Source organism: Amblyomma maculatum, chromosome 5, assembly GCF_055883805.1.
Source record: "Amblyomma maculatum isolate TAMU_Amacu chromosome 5, ASM5588380v1, whole genome shotgun sequence".
NCBI classification, from domain to species: domain Eukaryota; kingdom Metazoa; phylum Arthropoda; class Arachnida; order Ixodida; family Ixodidae; genus Amblyomma; species Amblyomma maculatum.
Genome location: NC_139348.1, coordinates 45,988,119 through 46,003,051, shown reverse-complemented (window position 1 = coordinate 46,003,051; position 14,933 = coordinate 45,988,119). Strand labels below are relative to the sequence as shown.

General features: G+C 46.1%; 1 pseudogene; it reads left to right on the top strand.

The window, feature by feature from the left end:
• Positions 1-1,112, top strand: part of LOC146188225 (uncharacterized) — a 74,192-nt pseudogene extending 73,080 nt beyond the window's left edge.
• The last annotated feature ends 13,821 nt before the right edge of the window (positions 1,113-14,933 follow it).

Below are 14,933 nucleotides of genomic sequence, written 5' to 3'. Positions count from 1 at the left end.
GGAACCAACGATTGCGGCAATAACGGGCGATATGGTCAACGCAGGAACAAGTAAAAAAATAGGTCGGTTATCAGACGTGCTCCGTTCGTCTGGATTGCGTCTACGCTGGGCAACATAGGCAGGTCGGCCAGAATAAAGGTTGCGAGCATCGGGGACATAAGCAAGTCGATCAGGATAAACTGTGCGAACTTCGGTGTCATAAGGAGGTCGACCAGGATAAACTGAGCGAACGTCGGCGACAGTGGACGGGCTGACGGTAGCAACGGAGTTGAGTCCCAAGGTGGCGAGCTCTAGGCAGACAACGGCCTGAATTAGAGGAACGTCCGGGTGGCGGCCGTCGGCCAAATTTCGCGGCAAGGTAGCGGGAGAAATGGCCTCGGCGTTCGCTGCGGACGATACGGGTTACATTTTCGGTCGAAGTTGGCTGGTGTTGGGACAGCAAATCTGGACACGAAGAAGTCGGAGCAGTATTTAAAAGGCGGGCAACGACCTTTGGCGTCTTCAAAACAGCGGCATTCTTTGATGATGGCATCAACTGTGTTGCAATCTTTGTACTCAAGCAGGTTGAATGCATCGTCTGCGATGCCCTTCACGATATGACCAAGTTTGGCGGATTCCGACATGTTGTGATCTACTTTGCGCCAAAGGGCGAGGACGTCCTGGATGTAGGCCACGTATGATTCGGCAGCTGTCTGGAGACGGGTTTCGAGGGTTCGCTCTGCTGTAAGCTCTCGACCAAGGGGCTTTCCAAAGAGTTCGCAGAGCTTCTCTTTGCAAGCATCCGAAGTGGTCAGCGGATCTTCATGAGTCTCGCACCATGTGACCGCAGTGCCCTCGAGGTAAAAAGAAGTTTCGCTAGCACGAGGGTGGGGTCCCAGCGATTATTAGGTGCTCACACGTTCGTACTTGCGTATCCATTCGTCCACGTCCCTAGTGCCGGTACCAGGGAAACGGCCAGGATCGAGCGGATGGGTGAAGATGACCGATGGCAAGGCCCCCGTTGGTGTGGGGACGGTATCTGGAGGAATCTTTGGGCAGGAAAGAAGGCGGCCGCTGCAGAGTTCCGTCGTGCGGAGGCCGACGCCGCGATCAACGGCCGCATCTCCACCTAGGTGTTACGTGGAAACTCGATGTATTTACAGTATATTTATGGCAGTTTGATCTGGCATAGCAGCGAGCAGCGAGCAGCAACACGGAACCAGTCCAACTTCTTCGTCATTACCTTGTCCCTTCCACGAGGCAAGAGGACACACTTTGTCATCGTCAGCGCATAGCAATATTGACGTGTATTATACCTTGTTGAAAATCAGCGCTTGTACCATGTTTCCTTGCTCGTTCGTGTCTTGTCAGCGCTGTTTTATCACACTCAATGACCAACGACCCTGTTCATCTGTCTTAGGATCACATATGTTCGTTTCTGTCTCGCAGCACGTCATGGAATTATAATTTAGCACTTTGAAAAATAAAATCTGTTGTCAGTCAGCGCTGTGTTTGTGTCTTTCTCATCTTTGTCGTCGTCCTTCACGCGGTTTATTCCAATGTGCAACCAACTATCCCGGACTTCAACGCTTCGAAGCTTCATTTCTCATTTCGGGGGTCCTTTTAAATGTTTGTCGTCCGATCCTCATTCCACCGTTGCGCGCACTGTCGCCGCTGTTTGCCGAGCACGCTCGCTGTCATTCTGCATAAAAACCAAGAGGCTCCTACAAGACGCCATACCTTGTACATACGTCTTTTTCCACCCTTCCGTAAGTCATGGTGCTCAGATCTGAAAGATCTTGAGATCAGAACGGCAAATACTAACTCGCCTGCACAGAACGTCGCTCTCTGTCCAGTTAAACAGTTAGCCGCAACCAGCAGCCGCAAAGCGTTAAATACGATTGTTTATAGACACTGCGGAGTGGACAGCGGAATTCTTGATGTACCCGAGGACACCTTGACGTACCTCAGGACAAGCCAACCCCAGTAGACTTGTACCGGGAGTGGGCAGGTCCACAACACTGAAAATCTGGCATTTTCTCAGGACGTCCTTAAGGTACATTCTGGCCCTAGGTCCGAATATCGCTGTTTAGTCGTGGAAAAGAGCTCCAGAGCACCTGGCACTTGGGAGACAGGTTTAATGTTCCGGAAGGAGAAAACGAGCGGTGCATATCTCAAGATGTCGATGTTGCCGCCAAATGCAGGCCTCGAATGATACGACCTCCTGTTCAATCTTTCGTGAACTTTCTCACGGAGCTCCTCTTGTGTGTTATGCCCGCGGACAAAGAGGGTGTGCTTTTAATCTCGGAATATGGATCCTGGCAAAAATCAATGGCTCACTTTTTGCAAGAAAAATATGTCCAGTACGGGTACGCGAATTCTGAACATGTCGTAAATTTTCTGAACGCCTGTCATACGAATCAGCTCAGTGCAATGGAAATGAACATCAAATATTTGTACTACTCTCTTCCTCAAGATAAGTTATTTGTGTGTGTACAGGAATGCATCGATTAACTTGGAAGTGTGCCTTTTCAAAATTCCGCGGTAATAAGTGCTAGTGGGTTTTTAGCACTTTTACCTTTTTATCTTAATTCAACTTTTACTAAATGGAAAAACAGCGTTTATCATAAAATAGATGTTATATGTATTGGCTCAGGCATAGCTCCTATTCTTAGTTACTTACTATTAGCTAAATTTGACAGGCTACTCCAAGACTACCTTGAAGCATCTAGTTTTTTAGAATCTTTGGATTCGTAGACGACGTTTTACTGGTTTTGGACATCAGTTCTTTATTTTATGAGCATGATGTTTTCAAAACACTCACGATTTTTGTGTGTCTTAATTCGCAAAAGTTGACTCATGAAATTCCAGAACGTGGAGCAATTCCATTTTTAGACTTAAAAATTATATTTTTCGACAAGCATTGTGGCTCGGCGTAATTCAAGAAACCACTACTGCACGTTTGCTCGGCGCATTCCAAACCAATAATAATAACCGTAGCACCTCGTGTTCTAAGAATGCCGTCAACAAATTTTGTGAGCACCTACTCGACTTCAGTTTCGCCCAGAAAAATCTTGATTAGCGGCCGCAGGCTACCCAATTCATAAGATGGTTTCTGTTGCTGAAGGCTTGAGGTAGTAAGCGAAAAACTAAAAAAACGACAGCCTGAAAACTCGAATAAGTAGAAAATGACAGTTGGAAATCCGTTCATTCATACCCTGTTGCATAATTTAAAAAAGATAGCACAACGTTCTGAGGTACGAGTTGCTTCTCCGTTCTGTGTAAGCTGTCTTTATACTTAGTCGCGCTAGTCATCCCCTGACTGAGCCAAATCTTTCTTGCAAGACAAAACACAAGAACAGCTTTGTTGACTGCACGGAGGAATTATTCTACGAGATTCCTCTATCATGCGTAAAGGTTTCTGTAGGGCAGGTGGGACAATGATTGAAAGAAAACTGAGGAGTGCATAAAAAGGATTGGACAATCCAGATGCCCGTAGCCTGCCTCTTCACTATCTTACATGCTCTAAGGTATGTAAAACAGAATGCAAACCTCTCTACGAAAAAGGAGCACATATAGGAAAAATAAAGACCTCATCACAAGGAAGATAATGGAAGCTGAAAGGATAAGAATAAGAAGATAACTGGCTTTGGTTTTGGCATGTGCATGGCATCAAATTCTTACGCTGCCGCATCAAGCCATGTATTTACACTTGAACATTTCCACAAGATAGACGGATTTGGTGAAAGGATAGGCCGGGAGGTTGGCCAGAATAATAACAATCTGGCCTGCAACTCTGCGCTGGTGAAGAGGAGGGGAAGGGGAGAAGAAAGAAGATCATGATGAATGACGATGTGGAAGAAAGCATATGAAATATATATACAGGCACGGCAGCTTGCTTTATAACGGCGAATGAATCTGGTGGCACACAAAAAACGCAAAAGAACAAGCACTGCCTGGTCCTGCCAAGCGCTCAGCAGCCGTTCATCCGACATAGGTCCTTTGTCCAAACGCTTCAAGGAAGCGGCTAGCGCACTGTCTTCGCACGCATACACTTGGCACATCAATATTATATGGTCAACAGTCTCTAGGATGCCACAACGCGAACATTCCGGCGAGTCCATCTGTCCATCTAAATGTAAGCACCTACGCGTGAAAGCTACATTTAAACAAAGTCTACGCGTACTTGCTTACGCGATATATCACACGGTACATTAAATTTCAGTGTTCGATCGAACCTTTGTAGAGGAATGTGCCGGGCGTTTGTTTGGGCCAAGTAAGCTGCTGTAGCATTCTTCATACAGTTCGTAAGAATGCACGTTGTATCCGCTCTTGAAAAAGGCGCCGCTGCTTTGAGGCCACTGCTGAGTACACATTTCTCTTCGCCATCGGCCTGTTCATTTCCATGGAGCCCGCAGGGGTTAGGTATCCATTGGAACAATATCCGGTACCCTTGCTGTTGGGCAGATGTGCTGAGGAGCTCCATAATGTTTCGTGCCAGGGACTGGTTGGCAGTGTGGCGTACGACATGTTCCAAAATTTACAATGCAGTCTTTGAATTAGTGAATATACCCCATTTTTAAGGTGGTTCCCCACTAAGTGGTGTATAGATTCCCGAATGGCTGCAAGTTCAGCAGCGGTTGACGTAGAAGTATGTGCCAAAAGGTAATGAGTCGTTTTCTGAGCAGGTATGATCACAGCTGCAACGGATGCCTCTGTTGACACAGATCCGCCGGTGTATACGTGACTATAATTAAGATATTCTGACCAGTTTTGCGCCACAGTAATTTGTTTGAGACCACTAAGTGGCAGTATTGATTTCTTTAGTATCCCAGGAAACCGAAGGTGCACCAAATGTTTATCCATCACCAATGTTGGTTGGGCGGGATGATACGGGGCGGCATACATCCTGTTGGTACTTGCGACTGATAGCAGCGGAGTGCACTTGTAAAACTGCAGTCCCGACGCTCGTCCAGAATCTTACTCAGTGGGTGAAAACGGTGTCTTGTAAGTGCTCGTAAATATACACGAAGTGGTTGTGTGACAAGGATATAGATATTGGGCGCGAACATGGGCCTCTTCAATTGTTCCTTTGTTATAGGTGCATCTGGGCAGTCCAAAGCATATTTTCAGTGCCTGCGCTTGCAAGCTCTAAAGTCCGCAAGGAGGAAGCACTCATATCAGCGAGTACTGGAATACTGTACCGGATGTAGCCGACAAACAGTCTCGTAAACCCATAGTAAGGAGCGCTCAGTTGGACCCCATTTGATGCCAGCTATGAAAGGAAGTACATGGCAAAAATTGATTAGCCTTTTATTCAACATATTAATATGTTTTGTCCAAGAGAGTCGATGGTCAATAATTACTCCCAAGAATATCTGCCAGGAGGCGTACGGCATTACGACTCCATGAAGAGTAATTGGGTAGCGGCTGAAACATTTATTTTCTCGTAAATGGGATTGCTGAAAACTTTTCTGCCGCTAATCACATACCTGGACGCTGTAAGCATATCGATGACGATGACACAGCTTGTTGCAATTTCGCCCGTAGTTGCGGCCGCATCGAACCAGAAGCCCAGAAGCAGATGTCGTCAACATATGCACTGATGTTGATGTTAATTGGCAGTTCACTCAACATGCCAATTAGCGCAACGTTAATAAAATTTGGGCGGAGGACTCCCTGTGGAACTGCACCAACGACAAGACAGCGAGTAATATCTCCATGAGTCACAGTCATGTAAACACATCGGCCATTAAGATAGCTCACAACCCACTAGTACAGCCGGCCACCAACTCCGATGTCGCCAAGTCCATCAAGAATAGCGTCATAGATGACGTTGTCGTAAGCTCCCTTTATATCTGAGAAGACAGCAGCTACTAGTCGGCGCTGATGCTTTTCTTGTTCTGCAGTCGCCACAAGGTTGATAAGGCTGTCGATGGAAGAGCGTCCCCGGTGAAATCCAGTTATCATATTCGGATAAAGACCATTACTTTCTAGAAAACACTCTAGTCTTGCAAGCACCAACTGTTCCATAACTTGTCCAAGACAGCTTACTAGGGCAACTGTCCGGTACGAGGTAAGTTCGAGAGGAGGCTACCAGGCTTCAAAAGAGCAATCAGACGCCTAAGGTGCCAGTGTTCAGAAACAGTACTAGAAGCCTATATATCATCGAAATCATTAAATAGCGAAGTTCGATCATCCTTGCCTAGGTTTGATAAGGCTAAATAAGTAATCCGTCAGGACCAGGTGCATATGAATGCCGACAAGAAGCAAAAGCGGCATCTAATTCAGATATTGAAAACGGCAGGTCGTGTTGATCATTCCGCGAAGGTGGCGAAAAAACCTCTAAAATTGGTGACTGTGCCTGCTTTGTGCCCACAACTATTTTAAAAAAAATCTTCAGCTCCGTCAACTTCATTTCGGCGTTGATAAAGGACCAGCGCACGAAAAGGGTGCCTTTCTTGCGAAGGTGTGCGCAAACTTCTCGCAACATGCCAGATACGCGACAGTGGCTTACGGGAATCCAGTGATGAGCAGAACTGTCTCCAACGTTGTGGACTTAAGCTCTCCAGATGGCGCAAATGTTGTGGTTGAGCCAAGCGAGAACGTGCGTGACCGTATGCAGATTTAGTGCTTCCGCGCGGAGGCGCTCAAATTCCACGTCAATGCTGGACACTGACGCCGGCACACAAACATAGCGAGTGTTCTCACTATGAGAAGAAGTAATGAGGCCCTGTATTTAAAATGGTGACTGAAGGTCCACGCTGGAAGTCTCCACAGACGCCCTAAAGGCGGGCCAGTCTATGTATCGCACACGAGGCGAAGTGGCAGGCGCGAACCACTTGATGCGTACGTACGCTGTTATGTAATAATTTCCATGTATTTCCACATCACTACACCAAGATACAGTAGGATGGAGGCTTCTGAAAACAAACACCACATACAAGCAGCTGCTGTAGGTTGTTCCGTGTAGAAACGTCGGTGAGTCGTCGTTTATATTGAGGAGATCCTGCGCATGCATAAAGTCTTCCTCGGTTGCTCATTATGGCACAATCTCACTGAGGGTGGTGAGCATAAAAGTCACCCGCAATAATAGGAGGAGCTGCACAACACTAGATTGTTGAAAATTGATACCAATTATCCAAGCCGTCTCTGGGTAGAATATAAGCGCCAGTTACAGAAAACACTCGTCCTTTCAGAGTTAATGTCAAACAAATGTTGTGATTAGTGTTGTGGTGCAGCAAAGCATGGCAGACGAGCTCAATGTCTTGGCGTACACAAACTAGCACTTTGCTTGTTTCGGCTGCTTCTCGAGACCATATGAGAACATATCCAGAAAGGCAGAAAGCAGCCGGCATGTTGGGCTCTCTAATCACAATCACGGGAAAGTGGTACTTCTGTGCCTGCTGACGGATGTCACTCAGAGGACCACGCAGGCCTCGCGCATTCCATTGCATCACTACACTGCAGAGCAAGTGCATCGTCAAGAATGTGGCGTTAGTTTCTTGCGCAATTGCGAATTATGGCTAGCCGGCCAGGAGGGCTCAAATAAATTCCGAAAATAAAATCATTTGTCAAACAACGCTGTGTTGGTGCCTTCATCATCTTTGTCCTCGTACTTTGCGCTGTTTATTCGAAAGCAACCAACCAGCCAGCACGACAGCGCCTGTAAAGAGAATGAATCCCACCATGCCAAAGAAACGTTGGAGACCGTGATGCTTGGTGGTGGGAGCTGCATAAGGGCCAGCATTTTCTCTTCATCCGTGGGAACTGTGCTCTGTTTCAAAATGAAACCAAGAACATTGATTCTGGTTGCCGCCAACTGAACCTTGCCGGTGATATTGGTGATGCTTACATTCTGCATCCAATAAAGGACATTAGTTAGATGAAGAAGATGTTCGTCTAGGCTTTCAGAGAGCTCCACCACATCATCCATGTAGGTTATAGCATAGTTAAAATGAGCATCTTCAAGCATAATACACATTAGACGCTGAAACGTAGCAGGTGCATTGCACAAACCGAGAGGTAATCGCACAATTCCAACAATACCCGCTAGCAAGTGCAAGCACTTTTTTCAATATCACAGCAATCAATCGGGGTTTGCAGAAGACCGCAATTACCTTCGATAGTGAAAAAAATAAGATGACACAAGTGAGGACTGATGGATAAAGGTAACAGTCTCCCTATGTCAGAGCATTCAGATGTCGGTAAGTGACACGCCGTGTCCTCTTAGGAACAAAAACAATAAACAACACCCAGCACCGTTTTCAATTGTTTCAGGCCACCATTTTCTCCAGGCCACCATCCAAAATTGCTCGCTTGTAGACGCTCAGGAGCATTGTGTTGAATCTGATCGGACGACAGAGCCACTTTCGACCTAGTGAGTTACGATCTTGTGAGTGATGACTAGTCAGGACAGACTGGGAAGGTGTAGGAAAGGCTGTCATATCCACTGCCCATATATAGAAACTGTTAGGCGGGCGGCTGAGTGTCCGGGTACAACAGGAATATACGTCGAACATGAATTAAAGCAAGGTTTCCAAGGAAGACCACCAGTTTCATTGTCCTCGTGAGGCCACACCAACCCATCGCTATCTTATCGTGCTTCTTGTTGAGCGTATGGATAGTATGGAGCTCTGCCAAAACCAAATATTTGCTGTTAAGTTGATAAGGCTTGCTCAAGTTCTTCTGGAATGTCACCATGGCGGGCTCACGCCAACCGTCTAAACTGCAACTAGAAGGCACAGGGTTCCTTCAGTGGAACTGCTATTCATTTGGGTGCAAAGAGGCAGAGTTTCTGCTCCGCTACCCGCCGGCGTTAGGTCCTACTGTTCGATGACTTAGCGCTATTCAATTACTTGTAAGGAAAGACCGCTTCCCCTCCTGTTTTGTTCAGGCGTCATTTACCATCCCTCGTGTTAAGCAGTGGCCTCCTCGTAAAGAACTTCGCACCCAGTAGGACCGCCCAGATTCTTGTTTTTCCTAAACGCCTCCGGCAGGAAATTCTGGAGGCGTTACACGATGGGCACACAGCAGGCCATCTCGGGTTTGCACGCACGATGCGTTGAATCCAGAAGTACTGGCTGCGACTGCTACGTGGAGACATGTTATGAGGGCTAACGACGCAAGACGCCGCTGATCAGACCAGCGTACTACTGCACCCTATTCTTCCCCCAATCTTGCCCTTTGAACAAGTGGGGATGGATCGATCCACGACCACTTTCCATCTTGAAATATGGGTAACAAGTGGACCATCGTTTCCACTGACTACGTTACCCGTTGCGCGGAAGCCAAAGTACTCCCTGCAGAAATCGCCATATTTTTTGTCGAACAAACTATCTGGCAACACGGCGCCTCGGAAATGCTCATCACGGACAGAGGAATGGCGTTTACGGCAGATTTGACGGAAGCCATTATGGAATACAGTCATACAAGCCATCGATATACTAGACCTGGGACGCCATCCTGCCATACGTTATCTTCGCGTATAACACTGCCGACGAGGAGACGACCAGAGCGACCAGTACAGCGGGGAGCCCATGCTGACGCTCGCCGCACTGCTGCCGCACGTAACCAACGAGGACAACTTCGTCGTCGCCGCCTACCTGCGGCGTGCAGAGGATGCCCGTGGACTCGCACGGCTGCTTAATTAAGAGCGACAGCACACGGGCACCCGACAATACAACTTACGATGACGCCTCACAGAGTACACTCAAGGAGCCCAAGTGTTGGCCGTAGGAGAGCATCACAACGGCGACGTGCGCACCCAGAAATCGTTCACGTTGTTCGTCTGAAGCCTTATTACGCAGTTAAAAAAATTCATGGTGTTTACACATTGTAATGTTTATGTTTAAGTTGCTTTGTTTATATTGGATCATCAAGGCGATGCCTTTTAAGGGGGAGTAATGCCTGGAAACCTTCAAAACTGTTTTTTATTGCGTAAGCAATACTTCTCCAGGTCTCAGCCCCTTCGCGTTGCCGCGGTCGGCAGCCATGGTCCCCTTTAGAACAGCTGCAGATGAGATCCCAGCTGAAGCCTTAGGGTGGCCACGGCCGGCAACCACAGTGTGCCGCAGATGAAGCAGCGCCGCTGCCGAGTTGGGGCGCTGCCGTCGCCATGAGCGGCTGCCGTAGGGCTTCCAGCTCAAGCCGTCGGGTAGCTGCGGCCGGTAGCCATGGTGCGGCTTAGATAGAGAAGAAAAAGAAGCTACATCGGCTTTGCTTACGCTACCTTCCAGGTTTAACTAAAGCTAAACCCTAGGTTATGTTTTTGTTTTAGCTGCCACCAGCATGAGGCCTAATCACTAAGATTTTAGCACGCATATCAATTCTCTATTCCTTGTTTGTTAATGCTCGATGTCGCATGGCGTCCCTTTATCAGTTTCGTTGTCGCGCAAGATGCGCCGAGATCTGTCTCGAAGAGATCAGAAACTCGCGTATATTTCTACTAGGTTTCAATTTGTGCTAGTAACAGTTTGAGGTGTTAACTAGATGGTTTTAAGAAGCCTTTAAATTGCACGTGACGTGTGAGACGGGCATTCATTGTTCGACAATCGACTAGCACATTTGTTGCTATCGCCGCAACCGGGCTGCTTAGTACTTCTGCGTGCGCAAGTCAGCCAAATAAAAAGTTAAATTCAGTGCTATCACGTCTGCGTCCTCTTTTGGTGTCTATGGCCGTGTCACCACTACGTCACAATATGCCTAATGATGCGCATTTAGCACGTGTTTTATAATGCTGCCATGTGTGAACAAACTGCTGTGGACATTTTTATAAAGGACAGTTTTACTCTGCACAAGCTAGCCTCTATATTGCGCTAGCTTCATTTAGACCTTTTTTTAATTCTCTGCTCCGTGGACGGTGACACAATCTCAGATATGCATGTCTCCATGTCCCATCAACTTTGACGTGTGTAGAACGCTTTCGCTGACGTACACTCGACACATATTGCATGTATCATTGGGCACCACGGTTCAAGCGGAAGTGCTTTTTGTGGTCACCTAATGTATTCAATATGTGAAATAATTTAAATGAAGTTCTAGGTCGACAAATAAAATTTTGGAATGATAAAACATACGAAGCTACTTAAGCGCGAAACAAGCATTCGAGGCTTGCGGCAGCGCTATGCCATAATTACTAAAGAAAGGGGGACTGTACTGCTACACGGCGCGGCAAGGCCAAACAAACTGGGGCGCGAATAGAGAGTGCGGCACGGCAAAATATCTACTAGCGGCGTGGAAACAACACACGCAAACAATCTACCCCTACTCGGTAGGCATCGCTACCATCTTCTGCCTGGTAGGGCTCCGCTCCACCGTCCTTGTTCACCCAGGCTGCATCGCGTCGCTCGCTGGCAGCACGATAGTGTCCATAGCCACGCCCCTCTGGAATCCCTGTTTTTGGCTGTTCGCCGTCCTCATTAAGGCCAACCTTGAAGCATTGCGCATGTCATGCCCCGCGATAAGGTATGCACATGCGCAGCTGCGCTAACTTCGCACGCGCCATTACGGCGGGGAAAAAGCGCGCGTATTTGAAAAGTTGAGGACAACCCAGAGGGCTATGGAACGAAAAATGGTAGGGGTAACATTGAGAGATAGAAAGCGTGCAGAGTGGGTAAGAGAAATAACTCAAGTTATCGACATTCTAGTGGAAATTAAGAAGAAGAAATGGACATGGGCCGGGCATGTAGTGCGAAGAGAGGATAACCGATGGTCACTGAGGGTAACAAAATGGATTCCAAGGGAAGGAAAGCGTAGCAGGGGGCGGCAGAAAGTTAGGTGGGTGGGTGAGATTAAGAAGTTCGCAGGGGTCAAGTGGATGCAGCTAGCACAGAACCGGGTTAGGTGGAGAAATATGGGAGAGGCCTTCGCCCTGCAGTGGGTATAGTCAGGCTGATGATGGTGGTGATGATGATGATGATGATGATTTGAAAAGCACAAGAAGGACGCAGCAGACCCATACTTCTAAGGACTGCTACAATGCTACTGCGAACAACCCCGCAGGGCAAAGCTTCCTTAACATTTATCCCATTATTTTATTTTTAAGCCAACTTCATCTCTAGAATACATACAAATTGTAAAAGCTGGTTGATATATACAGCGCGGCCATTTGTGGCTCATATATATTTCTCAGGCCTGGCATTAGTTAAAAACAACTCACCCAATATAACACTTGCGAATTCCATTACAGTGTTGTAGACTATGTGGAAAAAACACATAATACACGGAAGCTCTGACACAGGGAAAATATCGAAACGTTCGAGAAGTATCGATCGACGAGGGTGCTCCACTGGAAATTAGAAGGCGAATAAACTTCCGATACTCTTCCGCACCTGTTAAAATATATCGTAAAAGGCAGCCTCCTTCATGGACATCAAATTTAGCACGGCCTTTATAATGTTTCATTTTGGCATCACATGAGTTAACTTGCAAATCGACAATGCAGGTTACATCTAGCAAGCTGCCTTAATCTCAAAATTGAAGCCGTACCCTGCGAACCTATATTAATGGGTTCCGACTTTCTCACTATTATTTTCGGAAACAGTTAAACCTGTTTGATGCACATTGGTAAGGGCGAAAAATTGAAAACACTTTCCAGATTCCAGGAGGAAGTTCGGTCCAAATTTATGATATCTAAGTAAATTGCTAGAACGACGAGTCTAGGTTAAAGCATAAAAGGAAAACATTTCAAAATCCCTGTAATGTGAATTTTGTAGTTGGCGTGATTCATGTATGATTGGCCACCACAGTAAGAGTATGTTCAGGTGTTGTCGTATGAGAAAGTAATTGATACGCTTTCGTTTTTCGACAGCGAAAGCGGCGCACGCCATTTTGAAGCTACCGCGTCGCAGGCTCGAACGGCGGATTGCAGAAAGGCTGGCCTGTGGAAGGGTCCATCCCTTCCGATTCGTGTACGTAATTTAGCGTACGGCATCGGTATCGTTCCCTCAGTTGCACCAGATGTGCCTTAATTGAAGCTGCCATATGGGAGATCAGAAATCAGATTGTGTAGTGCGAAAAATGTATTTCCCTTTAAGCGAATATATACTCCAGATATTGAAGGATCAGCCGTCAAGTCAAACCATGAAACGGAGTTTGAATGTAAAATATCTCTAGAGCCACTAGATAACCAGAAGAGAAAGAAAGCGAGGCAGAATATGGGAGGTGCTGTACACCCGAAATCAGGCTAGGAGATCTCGAGAATGTGTTTATAGGAGATTGCGAGAAACGCGTTGTTAACTAAAATTGCGATGCCGCATTCTTAACGCCATTTATACCTCGCCAAGGATCCATATAACCCAGTAGTATAATTCTTTTTGACCAAAAGGAGGAAGTGCAAAGAGAAGCATCTCATAACGCAAGCAAATTCTCTGATTATTTCAAGTCGATGTTTACAGTTGATAATGGCATTAGGCCTTCGTTGTCGCCCCAACAAAGAACCGCTGGACAGCTAGGAGAATTATATATACCAGAAGAAGGCATTTTCTCTTTACTGCTGAACATTGAAGTACAAAAAATCTTCGGGTCCTGATAATATCACAAATCAGTTTCTTAAAAGGTATGGCGAATGAATGACTAAATATCTTCTACTTCTCTGCAATAAATCTTTGGATACTAACGGGTTACCTGAAGAATGGAAAACAGGTTTAGTGATTACAATACATAAATCTGGAGACATTAATTACCCCGCAAACTACCACCCGATTTCTCTAACTTGTACGGTATTGAAACTCCAAGAGCATGTTATACTCAAGCACATAACTTACATTGAAAAAAATGAATTACTCAAAAAAAAAATCATCATGACTTCAGAAAGTGCCTGTCGACAACAACACAACATCAAGAAACTTTACATGGCTTACCAACGACGATTGACATGCGTGGCAAAACCGATATGCTGTTTCTTGACCTTCCGAAAGCTTTTGGCTGTGTCTCCCATCCAAGCAGATCTAAAGTTTTCTCGCAACTAACAAGATTATTAGTTGGGTAGCAGCCTATGTTTCTGATCGCAAACAATTTTTACAGTTTGAAGGATGCTCCTCCGAATGCACGAAAGTAACTTCTGGGGTCACCACAAGGCACAGTCTTAGCACTGATTCTTTCCTTTCTTTTTATAAACGACATATCTGACAGATTTGACGGTACTTTTCGGATGTTTGCCGACGATTGCATAATATATAAACAAAGTATTAGCAAGGTCAAGTTATTCTAAACAATGCCCTAGAAAAAATATTGAACTGGTGCGAAGAATGGCACACGGCACTTAATCTAGAAAGAACAGTGGTGATGTCTACTTCAAGGAAGAAGAAACCGCTAGTCTTTCCCTACAATATTGCAGACCATAAATTAAACGCTGTCAGTCAATATAAGTATTTAGGAATAATCATATCATCTGATTCAAAATGGGACAAGCAGATTTCATACGTGACGTCCAAAGCGTTTTCTGCTCTGTGCTTACTAAGACGTTCCTTACTGTTCGCCCCACCCGAAACTAAGCTGTTTGCATATACATCCCTCGTGCGATCAATCATAGAGTACAATATAATATGCTGGTTTCCTGACACAACGAATTTATTTACCAAACTTGAAAGCATCCAACGCAAGGCCTAAGGTTTGTCTTCAATGGGTATCGCCGACTTGACTCTCCCTCCGAACTTCTTAGACAGGCTGGTCTTAGCACTATTAGTACCCGAGCAAAATATACACGACTGAAGTTTATTTACTTTCTTCTAACGGGAGCCCTTCAAACTGAATGCAATAGATACATTTCACTCCGCATAGAAACGAAAGAACACGACAATCCAAGCATCTAGTCGAGTACCGCGCACCCAGCGATACGTTCATGTTTTCTTTCCACTGGCGGTCCGCGAATGGAATGATTTAGCCGATGAAGTGGTTAGTTGCACATCAATTGAAAGTTTCAGTTCACGGCTGGCTGCTGTTACTTCAAAATC